This window comes from Dioscorea cayenensis, unplaced genomic scaffold, assembly GCF_009730915.1.
Source record: "Dioscorea cayenensis subsp. rotundata cultivar TDr96_F1 unplaced genomic scaffold, TDr96_F1_v2_PseudoChromosome.rev07_lg8_w22 25.fasta BLBR01001381.1, whole genome shotgun sequence".
Classification (NCBI taxonomy): Eukaryota; Viridiplantae; Streptophyta; class Magnoliopsida; order Dioscoreales; family Dioscoreaceae; genus Dioscorea; species Dioscorea cayenensis.
This window is the reverse complement of record NW_024087772.1, coordinates 1-16,957: the sequence shown is the minus strand read 5'-3', so window position 1 is coordinate 16,957 and position 16,957 is coordinate 1.

Genomic DNA, 16,957 nt, shown 5'->3' with positions numbered 1-16,957 from the left:
ACAGGGAGCAGGGCGGGGATCCTAGTGGGGTGGGGAGAGCATTCCACGGCCCCTCCCCGCCCCACTAGACGGGGAGGAATTTTTCCCTCTCCCCGCCTCGCGGGGGAATGTTTCGGGGATTCCCCGCCCCACTTGCATCTCTAAGCACAACGGAGGTTGGCACACACCCACATGTCTTTGAGCACAACTTGTGTCTTCATGTTTGTTCACTCCAAGATTCCATCAACAAAGTGCAAATGCAATCTACTTTGACTTCTTTCTTCCATACTTGTCTCCACAACCCTACATGCACAAAAGAACACAAATACACATGTATTAGTGATAAAATATGAGAAAAGTAATGCTCATTGTAAGAAAAAGAATACTTAGATATTAATACACAAGCACTTATCAAACTCCCCCACACTTAAGCTTTTTCTTGTCCTCAAGAAAAAATAAAACATTGAAGCATAGAAGAAGGAAATATTGAAAGTGCTTAGCCTTAGGTTCACTAAAACATGCAATGAAAGCATTCTACAAGTAAGGTGAATTTCAACACTAAATACGAAAGATCAATGCTCTAGCTAAAAACTGGAATAAAAAATGACAACACACCCGAAATCATGTAGGTGTGTATGGACTCACTCAAGTCGACCTAACATATACACCACAAAGTTCTAAGCATAAGGGACTTATTTATATACAAAACAAAGTAAGGAGACGGTAGTAGCTTCACACATCCTCTAAGGTAGCCCTTTGCGAAGCGGCAGCTAAGGTGGCTTTCACACTTTCGAGGTGGTAGCTCTTTCTACCAGAGTAGTAGCTTTCACTCATCTCATGAGATAGCTCTTTCTCTTATTAGGTCATAACTAGTATCCGACTTATAAGAGTAGCTTCATACTTCATAGGTGCTAGCTCTTTCCACCCCAAATGCACAACCAAAACAAACATTTTTCCTTCTTTTTTTCCCATTTTTTTAGCAAAATTAACATAACGAAGAGCAACTAAATAGTCCCTTAAATATCAAACTTGAGTTTCCATAAGGTTTAATGAGTGAGTAGTGCAACAAGTGTCAATCGGTCAAAAATTCCTAAAAATTCAAGTAAAAACTAGAGTATGAGAACATTCAATGTTAAAAATTATCCTAACTTAAGAATACAACCATTGCAACTAAGGTGAACCGCCATTGGCTATGTGAACAAGTAATTTCAGTCAAAACTTGTGTAATGTGAACTCCCTCCACACTTAAGATGTACGTTACCGTTAATGTGTGAAGGGGGGTAATTGAAACAATACTCCCTTTAACTCCTAATGGTATGTTTAATAGAGCTATTTTCCTTGAGAGTTGAGTTTCAATGGGTTGTGGGGCACACACAACTATGTGAAAATCACATTAGCCATGTCTATGACTAGTCCTTAATTTCCATACTCACATGACCATCTACACGTATACACAATGGGGATTCAGTAAAGCTCAACAAAAACAAAATAAAACTCAAGTATATAAAGATAAAGCAATGAAATACAACTTGAGACAACAAAAATGAAAATAAACTCAGAAGGAAAATCCTTTCTAAGTACTACAAGTCAAAAATAAAATATGTAAAATAAAATACAAAAACATAAAGAACTAAAAGAAGGACGTATCAAGCGTCGGTGTCCTTTGTGGTCTCTGCTGGTGCTACTATTAGTACTGGTGAAGAAAGTGGATCAACTGGTGCTGGTACTAGTGATGGTGGTAATGGGGATGCCTGAGGAGTCCAGGCTCTCATAACAAATGGTGAGGTCACGTATCGCTCGAGTAACTGCTGTAATATGTCAAGACGCGCCATCACCTCAGTGCGGTTCGTGACCTGTGTAGCCCGAACCTATGCCAGATCTGCCTGTAGCACTCCCAAAGCACTCTCGAGCCTCTCAAATCGATCATGGGCTCGTGTGGAAGAAAATATACGCACTAGGGGTGGCTCCTGTGCTGTGGGAGGTGCCTCTGTCTCTGTCTGCTCGGCCTGTGGATCTTGCATTGCCTGTAAGCCCTCTGCTACATCAACCTCAGCCTTGATTGGCTCTGGTGCGCGTGTAATCAGTACATGAACTCCCAGCCATTACCTGTGTACCATCCCTATCTGTTTCATCATCTCTATACACAGGGGAGCCGGTATGATCGTCTTCTCAGCCCCTCTAATCATATCCAATTAACACATCCCGATGATGAGTCTAGTGATGTATGGGCCTGAGAAGATCAACCCCACTCTCGCATACTACCCCTGATGCCTCAAATACTCCTCCAAGATATGTCCCAAGTGAATCGGCTCGCTTTGTACCATAGAGTACAAATATAATACCTCATGTCTACTCAAAACTCTAGTACTGTCACCACGGCAATTAACTAATCTAGTTAGGATGGCGTAAATATATCTGTAACTCGGTCGGTAGAGGTATGTAGCCATTGACACCGCGGTCTTATACTGTCACTGTTTGAATAGCGCTTTGTACGCGTGCTGCGGTGTTAAGTTGCCGGGGTAATCTATAGGAAAACAATCATATTCCTCAGTATCAGTAAATGCCTCATCATATAGCCCAAGTCGGATGGAAAACTGTGCGATATTTATGCTATAGTGCTGCCCGAACGCTCTGAACTGAATGATGTCTATACTATCAAAGCTACTGTAGGAACGATCGAACTCGAGAGAAGCAAGAACTTCTAGAGTAAATATACGGATCGTCGGCACCCGTATGAACAACAACTGTCTCCAACTACCCACTGCAAGCATCTCCTCAATCTCATCAGCCATATCATCAGCCAACTGAACCTCCTTGAGCGCACTCAAGTCTGAGAATCATGTCTGACTGAACTTGAGCTTCGATAATGGCTCCAACCGAGCCTAATGCTCGGGAATCGCAAACTCCATGTGTTCTGGCTCTGGGGAATGATCTCTAAGACGCTTGCCGGCATGTTACTTCTTCCTGGGGTCCATACCAGCAAGTATTGAGAAGAAATCGATCAAATTCATTCAAAATAAGAATACTGCAGAAATCCACATAGTCGTGTGGAAATTCCACACGCCCATGTGGATTCACGGGGCATCTGAACCGCACGGCCCTTGTGCTAAAAATCCAAAAATACATCCCAAAATTGTTTCTAAAATTATTCTAAACATGCACCAACCATTTAATCAAAGAAACAAAGAAACATTCACCAGTTTAATCGAAATAAATCAAGTATGGTGAAGAAAAGAGAGAATGAGGGTTTACCGATAAGATGAAGATGAAAACCTTGAAATCTGCCAGAAAACTCGAGTAAAACCTCTCTAAATTGACGGTGCAAAGTCGGGACAGTGCGAGGATGCCTTCTTAAAGTGTTTGGGAGTGTGAAAATGAAAAGGTGAACAAGATTTATAAAGAGAAATTACGGTCGTTTGAATTTTCTACATTTACACGGGCGTGTGAAAATTACTCACGCTCGTGTGACTCCACAGGAGAGCCTCACAGGGACAGTCACACGCCCCTGTGTGCTCTCAGAATAGTTTTTTTTGCCTTTGAACACACCCACACGGGCGTGTGGAAATTCCCAACGCTCGTGTGACCAACCCACAGGTGCACCCACACACCCCTGTGGCTCCTCTGTCCACACGATAATTTCTCTAAGTGTTTCACATGCCCATGTGGAAATTCCACACAGCCGTGGATCTTCACAGGGGTACTCACAGGGGGATTCAGATGTCCCTGTGTCTTCTTGGGATGGATGAGAACTCTCTGCAGAATTTCACATGGGCGTGTGGAAATTACCCGCGCCAGTGTGTAATTCACAGGGTCATCCACATGGGAATTCACACGCCCCTGTGTCTTCTTGGGATAGAGAAGTTGAACTTTGAACAGAAACACACGCCCATGTGAAAATTCCACACGGCCGTGTGTCTTCTCTGGATGACTTAGAAAAAATCACAGACTCGGCTGAAAATTTTTGAACATTTACATCTATTCAAAGCCTGCCTATATTATGCAAAAGTAACCAGAGACTCATGAAAGACACGCTCAAACGACCAAGAAAACTTCGCCACACACAATAAAGCACATGATAATACCAATAATCCACGAGAAAATCACAACAATAGCTTGTAAAAGATCAAGACACCAACACTCAAGCTCTTATTCATGCAAACACTATCGAAAACCGAGAAAAATAGTAAAGACTTTGGTTGCCTCCCAAGAAGCGCTTGTTTAACATCACTTAGCTTGACATACCTGACCTTACCTCACGGGGGCTCATGGAGAAAGAATACTTGTCATCTTTACTAACCTCTCCACCAAAATAAGGTTTTAGCTGATGTTCGTTAACCTTGAATGTACCTTTCTCTCGGTGAGAAATTTCAATAGCCCCATGGGGTGACACCTCAGTTACGGTATATGGCCCAAACCATATGGACTTGAGCTTTCCTGGAAAGAGCCTTAGACGAGAATTGAACAATAACACTTGATCGCCGACTTTGAATTCTTTCATATTTTTGATATGCTTATCATGCCACTTCTGAATTCTTTCCTCATAAATCCTTGCATTCTCATATGCCTTCATCCTCCACTCATTTAACTCATTGAGATAAAGAATTCTTTGTTTCCCCGCTTTGTTCAAGTCAAAATTCATGGCCTTGATGGCCCAATAGTCTTTATGCTCGAGCTCCACGGGCAAATGACATGACTTACCATATACCAAATTATAGGTGGTGGTCCTTATCGGTGTTTTATAAGCTGTTCTGTGAGCCCAAAATGTGTCATCCAAGTGTTCTAACCAATCCCATTTTCCCTGTTCCACAGACTTTGTCAAGATTCTCTTAAGCTCTCTATTCGTGACTTCCACTTGACCACTTGTCTGTGGGTGGTAGGGGGTAGCAAGGCGATGATGCACTCCATAGCACTTCAACACTTTCTTAAGTTTAGTATTACAGAAATGAGTTCCTCGATCACTAATGATAATTCGTAGAGTTCCAAATCGAGTGAACAACCTCTTCAAAAATTTAACCACGGTTCTAGCATCATTAGTAGGTAGAGCTTGAGCCTCCACCCATTTAGAAATATAGTCCAATGCCACCAAAATATATTGATTACCATTAGACTTTGGAAATGGTCCAATGAAATCAATCCCCCATACATCAAATACCACACAAAATTGCATCAGGTTCTGAGGCAGTTCTTCCCGTCATGATAAGTTTCTAGCCCTCTAACAAATATCACATCGTAGAACAAACTGATGTGCACCCTGGAATAAAGTTAGCCAATAGAATCCGGTCGCTAAGGCTTTTTTCAACAGTTCTACTTGAAGCATAATGCCCCCCAACTGGCCCGGAATGACAATGTACTAGGATGTCCAAACCTTCCTCCCTTGATACATATCTTCGGAACATATGATCTGCACAAATACAGAACAGGTATGGATTATCCCAAAAGTAATTTTTCAAATCACTGAAGAACTTCTTCTTTTGCTGGAATGTGAGGCCCTGCTTAAGTACTTTCCCTGATAAGTAGTTTGCAAAATCTACAAACCATAGAGTGTCCTCTGATTTTGAACTCTAAACTGCATACAAGTGTTCTTCGGGGAAGAAATTATTAATTACTTTGCTTGACGACTCTTGACCTTCGCACCCCTCCAACCGAGACAGATGGTCTACAACCACATTTTCGGTTCCTCTCTTATCTTTTATCTCCACGTCAAACTCTTGCAACAATAAGATCCAATGAATCAACCTCGGTTTTGCATCAGCCTTGCTCATGAGATAGCTTAGTGCCGAGAGATCAGTGAATACAGTGACCCTAGATAAGATGAGGTATGGCTTGAACTTATCGAAAGCAAACACCACTGCTAACAATTCTTAATCTGTACTTGTATAGTTTTCTTGAGCACTCGTGAGAGTCTTGCTAGCATAATAAATTGAATGAAACTATTTTCCTTTCCTCTTACCCAACACTGCTCCAATGGCATAATCACTTGCATCGTACATGAGCTTGAAATTAGGAATAAAATTTAACTCTTCACATCTTACTAGCACTCTCTCCAAATTCTTCAGGCAAATGTCAAAAGAGTCCCCAAATACTGAAAAATCATCCATGAATACCTCCATGATATCGTCTAGGAGATCGTCAAAGATGGCAGTAATGCAATGCTGGAATGTCGCTGGTGTATTACACAACCAAAAAGGCATTCTTCTGTAGGCAAAAGTCCCATAGGGACAAGTAAACGTTGTCTTCTCTTGATCTTCTGGAGCTATAGGAATTTGGAAATATTCTGACATACCATCAAGAAAACAATAAAACTGATGTCCTACCAATCGTTCTAACATTTGATCAATGAAAGGCAATGGAAAATGATCCTTTCGAGTCGCATCATTCAATCTTCTATAGTCAATACAGACGCGCCACCCTGTAACTGTCCTGGTTGGAATTAATCCATTCTTTTCATTTCTCACAACTGTTATTCCTCCCTGTAGCTTTGATCCTTCCATTAGAAAAGCATATTCCAAATGTGCCGGCAAAGTTTTGAGCTCTAACTTGGGTGGTTCCTCAACCGATGGTCACAATCTGCTTTCCTTTAATCTATTAATTTCCTCAAAATTTTCCGACCCTTGTTCAAGATCATTCTCCACCACTTCCGCTTGTGCATGTGCATCTGAATTACCTTCAACAACAACAACATCCTCTATCTCACAAATTCCATGTACTAAAGTTGAAATGCCTAATGAGAAAAGTTCCTGTCTTTGTTCATGATAGGAAGAGTCGAACTGTGCAAAGACCCTCTCCAAGCTTTCTTCCAAATGATCGCTTACAGATGCCAGTGTAGCCTTTTTAAACTGATCCAGCACACTATCGAACTCACAACTCTACTCCTGAATTCTATCAATGTAATTAACAACTGATCTTTCCACTGTATGGTTGATGGTGAATTGCTCTTATAAGTTACAACATGAAGTTGACTGTATTGCAAACAACTGAACTTTCTGTTCAATATCTTCAACCATTCCCATGATTGTGTCAAATAATTCATCTATGTTGATCATTTTTCCTAAAATCAAAGAAAAAGAAACAAATTAGAATGATGAAACAATTAGAAAATGTGAAATAGAATGAATGATGAATAGCTAAAATAGCAAAATGCAAAGTGTTTCTAAAACGCTTAGTCCCCGGTAACGGCACCAAAAACTTGACAACACCCTATTGTGTATGTACCGCAAGTGCACGAGTTAGTCGAAGTAATAATACCCCGGTGAGTGAGTAGTCGAATCCACAAGAAACAATGATTAGAAACACAAAGATTGCTATTTAACTAGAATGAAAATGAATTAATAGTGATGTGAATAAAAATCAATGCAAATAGAAATAAGAAAAGAAGAAGGAGGCGCAAATAAAAGATAGGATAGGCAATTGACGATAAATGGGGTAACTAACCCTACACTATGCCCCGGTGGAGAAATCTCTCAATCTCAACACTCACATTGTGCTAGGTTGCTTTAGGCTCTTCGAATTCCAAGAGATAAACCCTATTCCCTAAAATAGACCTAACCCTTTGGTCTAGGCGGAAGATCCCTAGTCAAAATTAAGCCCCATATATGAAGGATTACTTCAATGCTTCACTCTATTGCTTGTGCAACTAAGCCCCAGCGGAGTTCGTCTCTTAGCACTTCACTCTATTATGACCACAAAGAACTCTTGGAACGTGGAGGTAGGATAAATCACACCGGAGGGGAAAGGGACCACTCCACTATCTCTGGACTCACCCCTCAACCCTCTCAAAAATAGCATTTTCTAACGCTCATGGTGACAACACATCCACAAGGATTACCAAAATGGATTCTCAACTCTAGTGTCACTTTAAGGGAAAATCAACTCAACAAGCATTGAAGATTGGAACTCTATTAAAAACATCAATTAATGAAAGCATAATAAGAGGTCAAAGAAACAATATCATACTAGGGTTTACAAGCCCAAGTACCCACTAGCGGTTTAGCTATACATGGAGCAAAATACGATCAATAATGAAATTAAAAATAAAAATATGCAGTCCATGAATAAAACCACCTTGGTGTTTATGTCGATGGTCTTGTGGAGTGTTCGCGTCTTCTCCAAAGGTCCCATTGTCAAGCCTAGGTCATACCTCGCCGGATCGGTGCCAACGAAAGCTCCCCCAATAACTCTCTTCTGAAAGAAATGCAGTGTTGAAGGCCGTAAATCTTTCCAAAAGCCTAGCTAAAGCCTTTCCAAACCCTAGCCGCGGGTGCCTCCAAAGGTGAGAAAAGATAGGCCAAAGGATGGAAAGAAGGATCCCCAAATCGGGCTGAAATCGTGACCTAAATAGGGATGGAATCGGGCATCTACACTGCCCTGTGGAATTTCCACACGCTCGTGTGAATCTGCAGAAATTTGTTTTTCAGTGGCCTGTGAATAGTAACTGCTACAATAATTTGTTACACTGATTTGCTACAGTACCTGCTTCAGTACTCCACCAAAATACTCCCGAATCCACACTTTTCATCGAGGCAACATAAATGGGCACAAATCCATGCTGTAGATCGTGTTGCATATTTAAATAAAAACACATTTGACGACAATCTTTCTAGCATTGCACAAGTCGGAACACATGAGTGTGACTGCCTTTGTGCCCATCCAATTTGAATATTCACTTGAGCACAACGGAGGTTGGCACATACCTACATGTCTTTGAGCACAACTTGTATCTTCACATTTGTTCACTCTATGATTCCATCAACAAAATGCAAACACAATCTACTTTGGCTTCTTTCTTCCATACTTGTCTCCACAGCCCTACATGTACAAAAAAACACAAATATACATTTATTAGTGATAAAATCTGAGAAAAGTAATGCTCATCATAAGAAAAGTATACTTCGTATTACTAATATATAAGCACTTATCATGAGGCTGCTTCACAAGACCATCGATACGGACTACAAGGGGTTCTACTTATGGATTGCATGTTTTTTACTTTCGATTTCATTATTGATTGTATCTTGTTCCATGGAGAGCTAAACCCCTAGTGGGTACTTGGACTTGTAAACCCTAGGATGATATCGTTTCTTTGACCTTTCTATTTTGTTTCTTTAATTGATGTCTTTAATTGAGTTCTAGTCTTGAATGCTTGTTGAATGGGTTTTCCCTTAGAGTGACACTAGGGTTGAGAACCTACATTTGTAATCCTTGTGAGTGAGTGACACACCATGAAGGTTAAACAAAGCAAGATTGGAGAGGGTCAAGAGGGTGAGTCGAGAGGTAGCAGAATGTCCCTTTCCCCTCCGGTGTGATTTATCCTACCTCCACGTTCCAAGAGTTCTTTGCGATCACAATAGAGTGAAGGGCTACGAGACGAACTCTGTTGTGGCTTAGTTGAGCAAGCAATAGAGTGAAGTGTTGAAGTAATCCTTAGTATCTGGGGCTTAATTGTCACTAGGGGTCTTTCGCCTGGACAAAAGGGTTGAATCTATGTCAGGGAATAGGGTTGATCACTTGAAGTCCCTAGAGCTTTAAGTAACTTTGGACAATGTGAGGTGTTGAGACTGAGCGATTTCTGCACCGGGGTATAGTGTAGGGGTAGTCATGGTTGACCTTAGGTTTGGGACCATGTATTTTAGGATTTCCATGACTCTTTAAGCATCAGTTAGGAGATATAATAGTTGGTTTTGTACTTGAAGCAATAGTCCCAGGCGGAGCAATGTCCGTGTGCTCCACTTTCTATCGATTGCCTTTCCTATTATTTTTTATAGCATCTCCCTTTCTTGTTTTTTTATCTCTTTTCATATTGATATTGTTCACACCATTATCGATCCATCTTTACTTTAGTTAAATAGCAATCCTTGTGTTTCTAATCACTATTCCCTGTGGATACGACTACCCGCTCACCAAGGTATTATTACTTCAATAAACCTGTGCACTTACGGTACACACGCAAAGGGCGTTTGTCAAGTTTTTGGCATCGTTGCTTGGGAATAGGCATTTTAGAAACACTTTGGATTTTGCTATTTTAGCTATTCACCATTTATTCTATTTTACAATTTCTTATTCTTCCATCAATCTGATTTGTTTTTCTTTCTTTGATTGCAGCTTGAGTTTATGACCTGAGGGAACCCTTTGACATTGGTTGAAGGAAATCCTGAACTTGAACGAACACTTCATAGAAGGGGAAAAGAACCCGTGCTAGAACAGTCAAATCAAGCTGAGGTAGAAGGTGAAGGGTCAGATAATATGGCAGAACAGAATGAGCAGCAGAGGACACTATCAGATTATGCCAGACCCGCAGTTCTAGGCACACGGTCTAGTATTGTGCGGCCATAGATTACGGCTCAGAATTTTGAGCTAAAGCCAGTATTCATCCAGATGATATAGCAGTCGGCACAGTTTAATCACTACAAGAAAGTAACAATTTACCCATGGATAATTTTGTGGGTAACACTATAAAAATCCCTGGGTAAATCTGTTTACCAAGATAATACCCAGGGATTTGAGGCCCTAGGTAAATTGCTCGTGGGTAAAACATTACCCACGAAATTTCTTATCCCTATGTAAATTACCCACGGATCAATCTCTGGGTACATAATTGATATCCCTAGCTAATTAATTCCTAGGATTTAATAAAATACTAGGAATTACCCATGGATTAATCCCTGGGGAATCGCTCGGTAAATGTCCCCACGAAACATCCCTGGGTAAGTACTAGGTAAATATATCGTTAATAATAGAAAATCCCTGGGTAAATATCTTATTAATAATATAAAATCCCTGGGTAATCCCTAGGTAACGCTTTTGTGAATTATATAGATTCCCTGTGTAATACCTAGGTAATTCTAATGTTAAAATTTTAAAATTCCTGTGCATTCAATAAGCAATTAATTGAACCTACATCCATTCAATCCCAAATTCAATATAATTTAAAAATAGCAATCTCCAATATTTTTATAAATTATACTATAAATAAAATATGGGAATTCATAAGTATTTAGAATATCAATAATACCACTACATAAGAATGTAAGACATCAACAACAAGTAACAATACAAAAAAATACCCTAAGTTAGACAAGCAAAAAAAAAGTAGCAATTAAAGCACTAATATTTATAAAAGTCAAGGATCTTCACCACCATCTCCATCTCCATCTCTTGTGCCTTCACTCTCCTTTGGTTGATTGTTACTTGCATTTTGTGTTCCATGTAGAGGAGGCATACCGATGTGATTACACAACATCTCAATTGTTCTTTTCAAATCAACTATCAAATTATCTTGAGCCTCTATCTTCTTCTTCATAATTGCCAACTCATTTTGAAGATCCTCTTAATTTTGTGATTCAAAAGAGCTAGTACTTGATTTGCTTGCATTTGTATTACCACCACAATAATAAGATGCTTGAGATCCAAGACCATACACCCTTCTCTTTTTTTCACCACCAACTGCCTCATAATAAAGTGCGACCTCATCTATTAGTTGAGAATTATCATTTCCAGATCCAAAAAATGTTTGAGGTGCCTCTCTCAAGCTCAATACTTTATCTTATATGCATAATATAAAATATGTAAATCAATAATTACAAATAAACTATGAAAAATGAAAAATCTTAATGATTTAAAAGACTTTAAAAACTTACATTGAGATTGAGTGATTTTGATTTTTCATCAATAAAAATTTTCCCATCATGTTTCTTAGTATGAGTAAAAAGAAACAACTCATGTGGTGTAGGCATACGGCCTAATGAAGATGCCTATAACATACACAAAATATACGCTTTAGCTATGATTATTTAGTTAAGAATAAAAACATATGAAATTTTAGACATTAATAAAAAAAAAACATATGTAAACAAGGTTTGTTCATCATGCTTTTTAGTAGTAATAAATAATAAAAAAAAAATAACCACTCATGGTGTGAACACATTCATCCAAATGAAGATTCTTATAACATTGACAACATATACATTTTGACTAGATATAATCATTTAGTTAACAATAAAAGCAAATGTAATTTTAGACATAAATAAAAATAAAGTACTTTACCTTATACTACAACAATTGTAAACTCATATAACATGCAAGTTAATTTTATTATATTGCATTCATTCATCATACAAATAAATTCTATTTATACTTACAAGTCTTTTGCCATGTTCAACATTTGATATTGACCCTCCAGTATGAGATGATGGCCCTGCAATGCTCCTTCGGTTATTTGAATTTTTTTCTCATTTCATCTTTAATTCAGGTTTATCCCAAGAGGCTTTCCAATGTCTCCAAACATTATCAGACATGTATTCTGGTTTCTTTTCAGAATTTCTTATATCTCGCAAAAAATCACTGTATCGTTGTGAAGCTTTCACAACCCATGCCACCTTCACTTGAGACTCCATTGAAGAATCCCACACACAATGCTTCTACAAAACAATAAACTTGTTATTCCATAATGAAAATAGAATGAAATAAATAACTTGAATTCAAAATAAAAATACCCTAAACTCCTCAAAATAAAAATCTTTTGTAGCTTGTGAAATTGTTTTCCATATGTAGCCATTAGTGTCCACCTTTTGCTTGAACACCTTTGTTATCACATGTGAAAATTTGTTAGAGGGTTCTAACATGTTATAATTATAAACATGTAAATGTGTTCATATATTATAACATATAATCATATTTTAAAAAAAATACTTACAATTCATTCACAACCACGATGCGAAGTCTACCTCCATTAGCTATTGCATCAAATGGATCATTACTAGCTTGGGATATAGTAGGAGTTGAAATTGTATGATTTGGGTCATTGTTTGCAATATCACAAGATGCATTTGTGGGATTAGGGGGCCTCGGTTTGCTACTATCATTAAGTTGAATGGCATCTCTGAGTTTGTTAAGTTCTCTTCATTTGTAGGATTAGTGTACATCCCCGCATGACCTTTCTCCTCGATATGGCCCAATCCTTTACCTCTAGGCATGTCTACAAAAAAGACTAAATTGATATAATAACAATAAACAAATTCAAATAAAGTATTGCAAGTGCATAATAATATCATAAAGAAAAACTTAGAAAATGCTACATAAAGTTAAAAGCAAATTATACTCGGTAAATTAAAATAAAACATAACATAGAAAATACTACATAAGGTTTAAAGCAAATTATACTCAATAGATACAATAAAACTTGACTTCGAAAATGCTACGTGAGGTTAAAAGTAAAGTATATTCAGTGCATTAAAACTTAAATAACATTATTCACTATCAATAGACATGTTATTATCTTCATCATCTTCATCATCTTCCATTTCTGTTTCTTGTAAATCAGGTTCAGCGGCATCTTCTAAGTTAACATCATCATGTCCATCATCTACATCAACAAAAGCACCATTTGAATCATTTAAAGGTATTATTACATCATCAATCATATCAATCAAATGCACTTCTACTTCATCATCTTGGAATGGCAAATCAGTTATAGGGATCTCAATAACTAATCTTGATTTAATTCTACATACAGCCCACCAGTCAACTTTGTCATGCTTCATACTTGGATAAGGTGCATAATATACTTGAAGTGCTTGTTCTGCCAAAATGAAAGGTTCATATTTGTTAAACCTTCTTTTATGATTGATATTAACAAGATTGTAGTCCTTATGAACTTTCTTCCCAACATTTGCAGTTGGATCAACCCAATCGCACTTGAAGAGGACAACCTTTTTAATTGGAAGTGCTGGATACTCTAATTCGATAATTTCTTTTAAAATACCATAATAATCACTTGATAGGTCACTGTAATTAGAACCTTTGATGCACACTCCACTATTGATGGTTGATTTTCCCAAACTATAATCGCTTGTATGGAATTTAAACCCATTAACAAAATATATAGGATAATTGATCACATTTCTTAAAGGCCCCAAAGCAACATCCTTAATGATTTGACTAGTGACATTATTGTTTGGATCATGTACCTATTAAATAAATATAAAATTAATATCCTAAAAACATAAAAAAATAATAAAAGAATTATAAGTTACTTGCTCATCAATCATATTTTGCACATTTACCTTTAATTCTTCCACAAATATCCTTCAAATTAAGAATCTTAATTAATAAGAATGAGTGTAATAGAATTATATATTTATTAAATTACTACTAAGAAGTTTACTTGACATAATGTTGAATCTCATCACAATTTAACAAGACGTAAGTTACCGCAACACTATACTCTTCATCAGTCAACCATCTTGATTTTTGTCACCCATAAGATCGACCGGGATAAGTAAATATAGAAAGATTTCCTTTATATGTTTCCATCTCACCTCCGTCATCATTACAAGGTAATTTTCTTAATTTTGTGTTAATGTGAGGCTCAAAGTAATGAGAACAAAAGGTAGACACTTCTTGAACCAAGTATGCATTGCAAATTGAACCTTCAACCTTTGCTTTATTGGTTACTTTTAACTTCAATTGCCGCAAGAACCTAACTCATGATTAAATATGTTTATTAGTTCATAAATTAACATTTTTATAAATAAAAATGATAAATTATTAACTTTCAAATATCTCTCAAAAAGATACATCCAACGATATTGAACAGGTCCCCCAACTCTTGCTTCATAAGGTAAGTGAATAGGAAGATGCTCCATAGAATTAAAAAAGCTAGGAGGAAATATTCGTTCTAGTTTGCACAAAATTATAGGAATATTTTCTTGGAGTCTAATCATATCTTCTTCTTTAATCACAGTGTATGTAAGGTCTTTAAAGAACAAGCTCAACTCAGTTAATGCTTTCCACACAGATCATGGCAATAATTCACGAAAAGCAATTGGAATTAACCGTTGCATAAATACATGGCAATCATGACTTTTCATCCCAAAAAGCTTATATTTGTGCATGTCCACACACCTTGAAATATTTGAAACATACCCATCTGGAAACTTGAGTTTTGTCACCCAATCACACAACCTTTTTTTCTTTTGTGCTCAAACTATAATAAGCTTTGAGATATTTGCCTGTTAAATCATTTTTCTCCAACTCCTTACGCCTGCAATAAATTTTATATCCTCTCTCGATTTTGCATTATCCTTTGTTTTTCCTTCAACATCCATCACTGTATCAAACACATTCTCAAAAACATTTTTCTCGATGTGCATGACATCAAGATTATGACGGACGAGATTAGTACTCCAATATGGCAAATCCCAAAAGATACTGCGTTTGTTCCAACCACATGACTTGTAAATAGGAGCATTCCATTGTTCAGCACCAAGATCTGTTACTTTCTTCAATTTTAAATCCTAAATTTGCTTTAAAACTTGTTTTCCAGTCAACATAAGAGGAGGTGGAGAATCTTCAATTCTATTCTTCATGAACTCATTTTTATTTCTTCTAAAAGTATGATGTTATGGTAGAAATTGACGATGACAATCAAACCAAGAAACTTTTCCACCATTTAAAAGGCTAAATGCTTTTGATTTATCCATACAATATGGACAAGCTTTTTTGCCTGCTGTACTCCACCCAGACAACATTGCATATGCTTGAAAGTCACTAATGGTCCACATAAGTGCAGCTCTCATAAGAAAATTATGTCTCTTAGAAACATCATATGTGAGAACACCAACTTCCCAAAGATCTTTTAATTCTGCTATCAAAGGTTGCAAGTACACATCTAACTTCTGTTTTGGATTTCTTGGGCCAGGTACAATAATAGTCAAAAACATGTAAGCCTCTTTCATGCACATCCATGGTGGCAAATTATATGGTGTCACAATAATAGGCCAACAAGAATATTGCTTACCTGATTGCCCAAATGGTTGAAATCCATCTGTACATAATCCCAGTCTTACATTTCGAGCCTCTAATGCAAAAGATGGATTTGTTCGATCAAAATGTTTCCATGCCTCTGCATCAGATGGATGGCACATAACACCATCTTTTTTATTATGTTCATCATGCCACCTCATATACTTAGCTGTAACTTCTGAAGCATACAATCTTTGTAGTCTGGGTGTAAGAGGAAAATAGTACATCTTTTGATATGGTATATCAATTTTCCCTCTTAGAGATGCTCTTTGTCTATTTTTATATCGAGGATGATCACAAAACTTGCAACTTCTTCTATCAATATCGCTATTCCAGTATATCATGCATCCATTAGTACAATAGTGGATCTTCTCAAAAGGAAGACCTAACTTTGTAGCAAACTTCATTGTTTCATAAAAACTACCAACCAATTTATTATCAGTTGGTAATGTTTCATTCATTAATTGCAATACTGCATCATAACACTTCTCTGACATATGAAACTCAAATTTGATATTCAACAATCTTGTCATAGCTGACAAGCGTGAGTGCTTAGAACAACACGCCCACAATGGCTCATCGGTGCTTGAAGCATGGCATATAATCTTTTGAGTTTTTGGATCTGGTGTTTCCTCCTCATTTTTCACCATAATTTGGGTCAAAATTAGAACCAATGGCACCCATGACCATGTTGCGATATAGATTTGATCCTTCTACTTCTCCTGTAAAAGATGAATTGCATTGTGTTTTGCATAGGATTTGATATATCTAAAAGGTTCCCCATGGCAAACTCATTGATAGTAATCCTTGACAAATCCATCCCTAGTAAGATGCAACTTGACTTATTAAAAGATACCTTTGGTTTTGACATTTACAATGAGGGACACCTTATTTTTATCACAATCCATAAATCTTTGGTTGATGACAAGCATATTCAACAAATGTCTCAACTCCAACCAAAAATTCGGGATTAATGTATCTCATCCCATCTACAAGTACATTATACATCCACTCCCGATCGGGTTCTCATTTTTATGTCTTCTACAAATAGGATAAAAAAATCAACATAACATTAGTCAATTCCCTCCTAATAATGAAAACCAGTCCTTATGTCAATCATCTAAAGATAGATGCCAAAAAAATACATGAACATAGCATTAATTAATACCACTTTGATTAT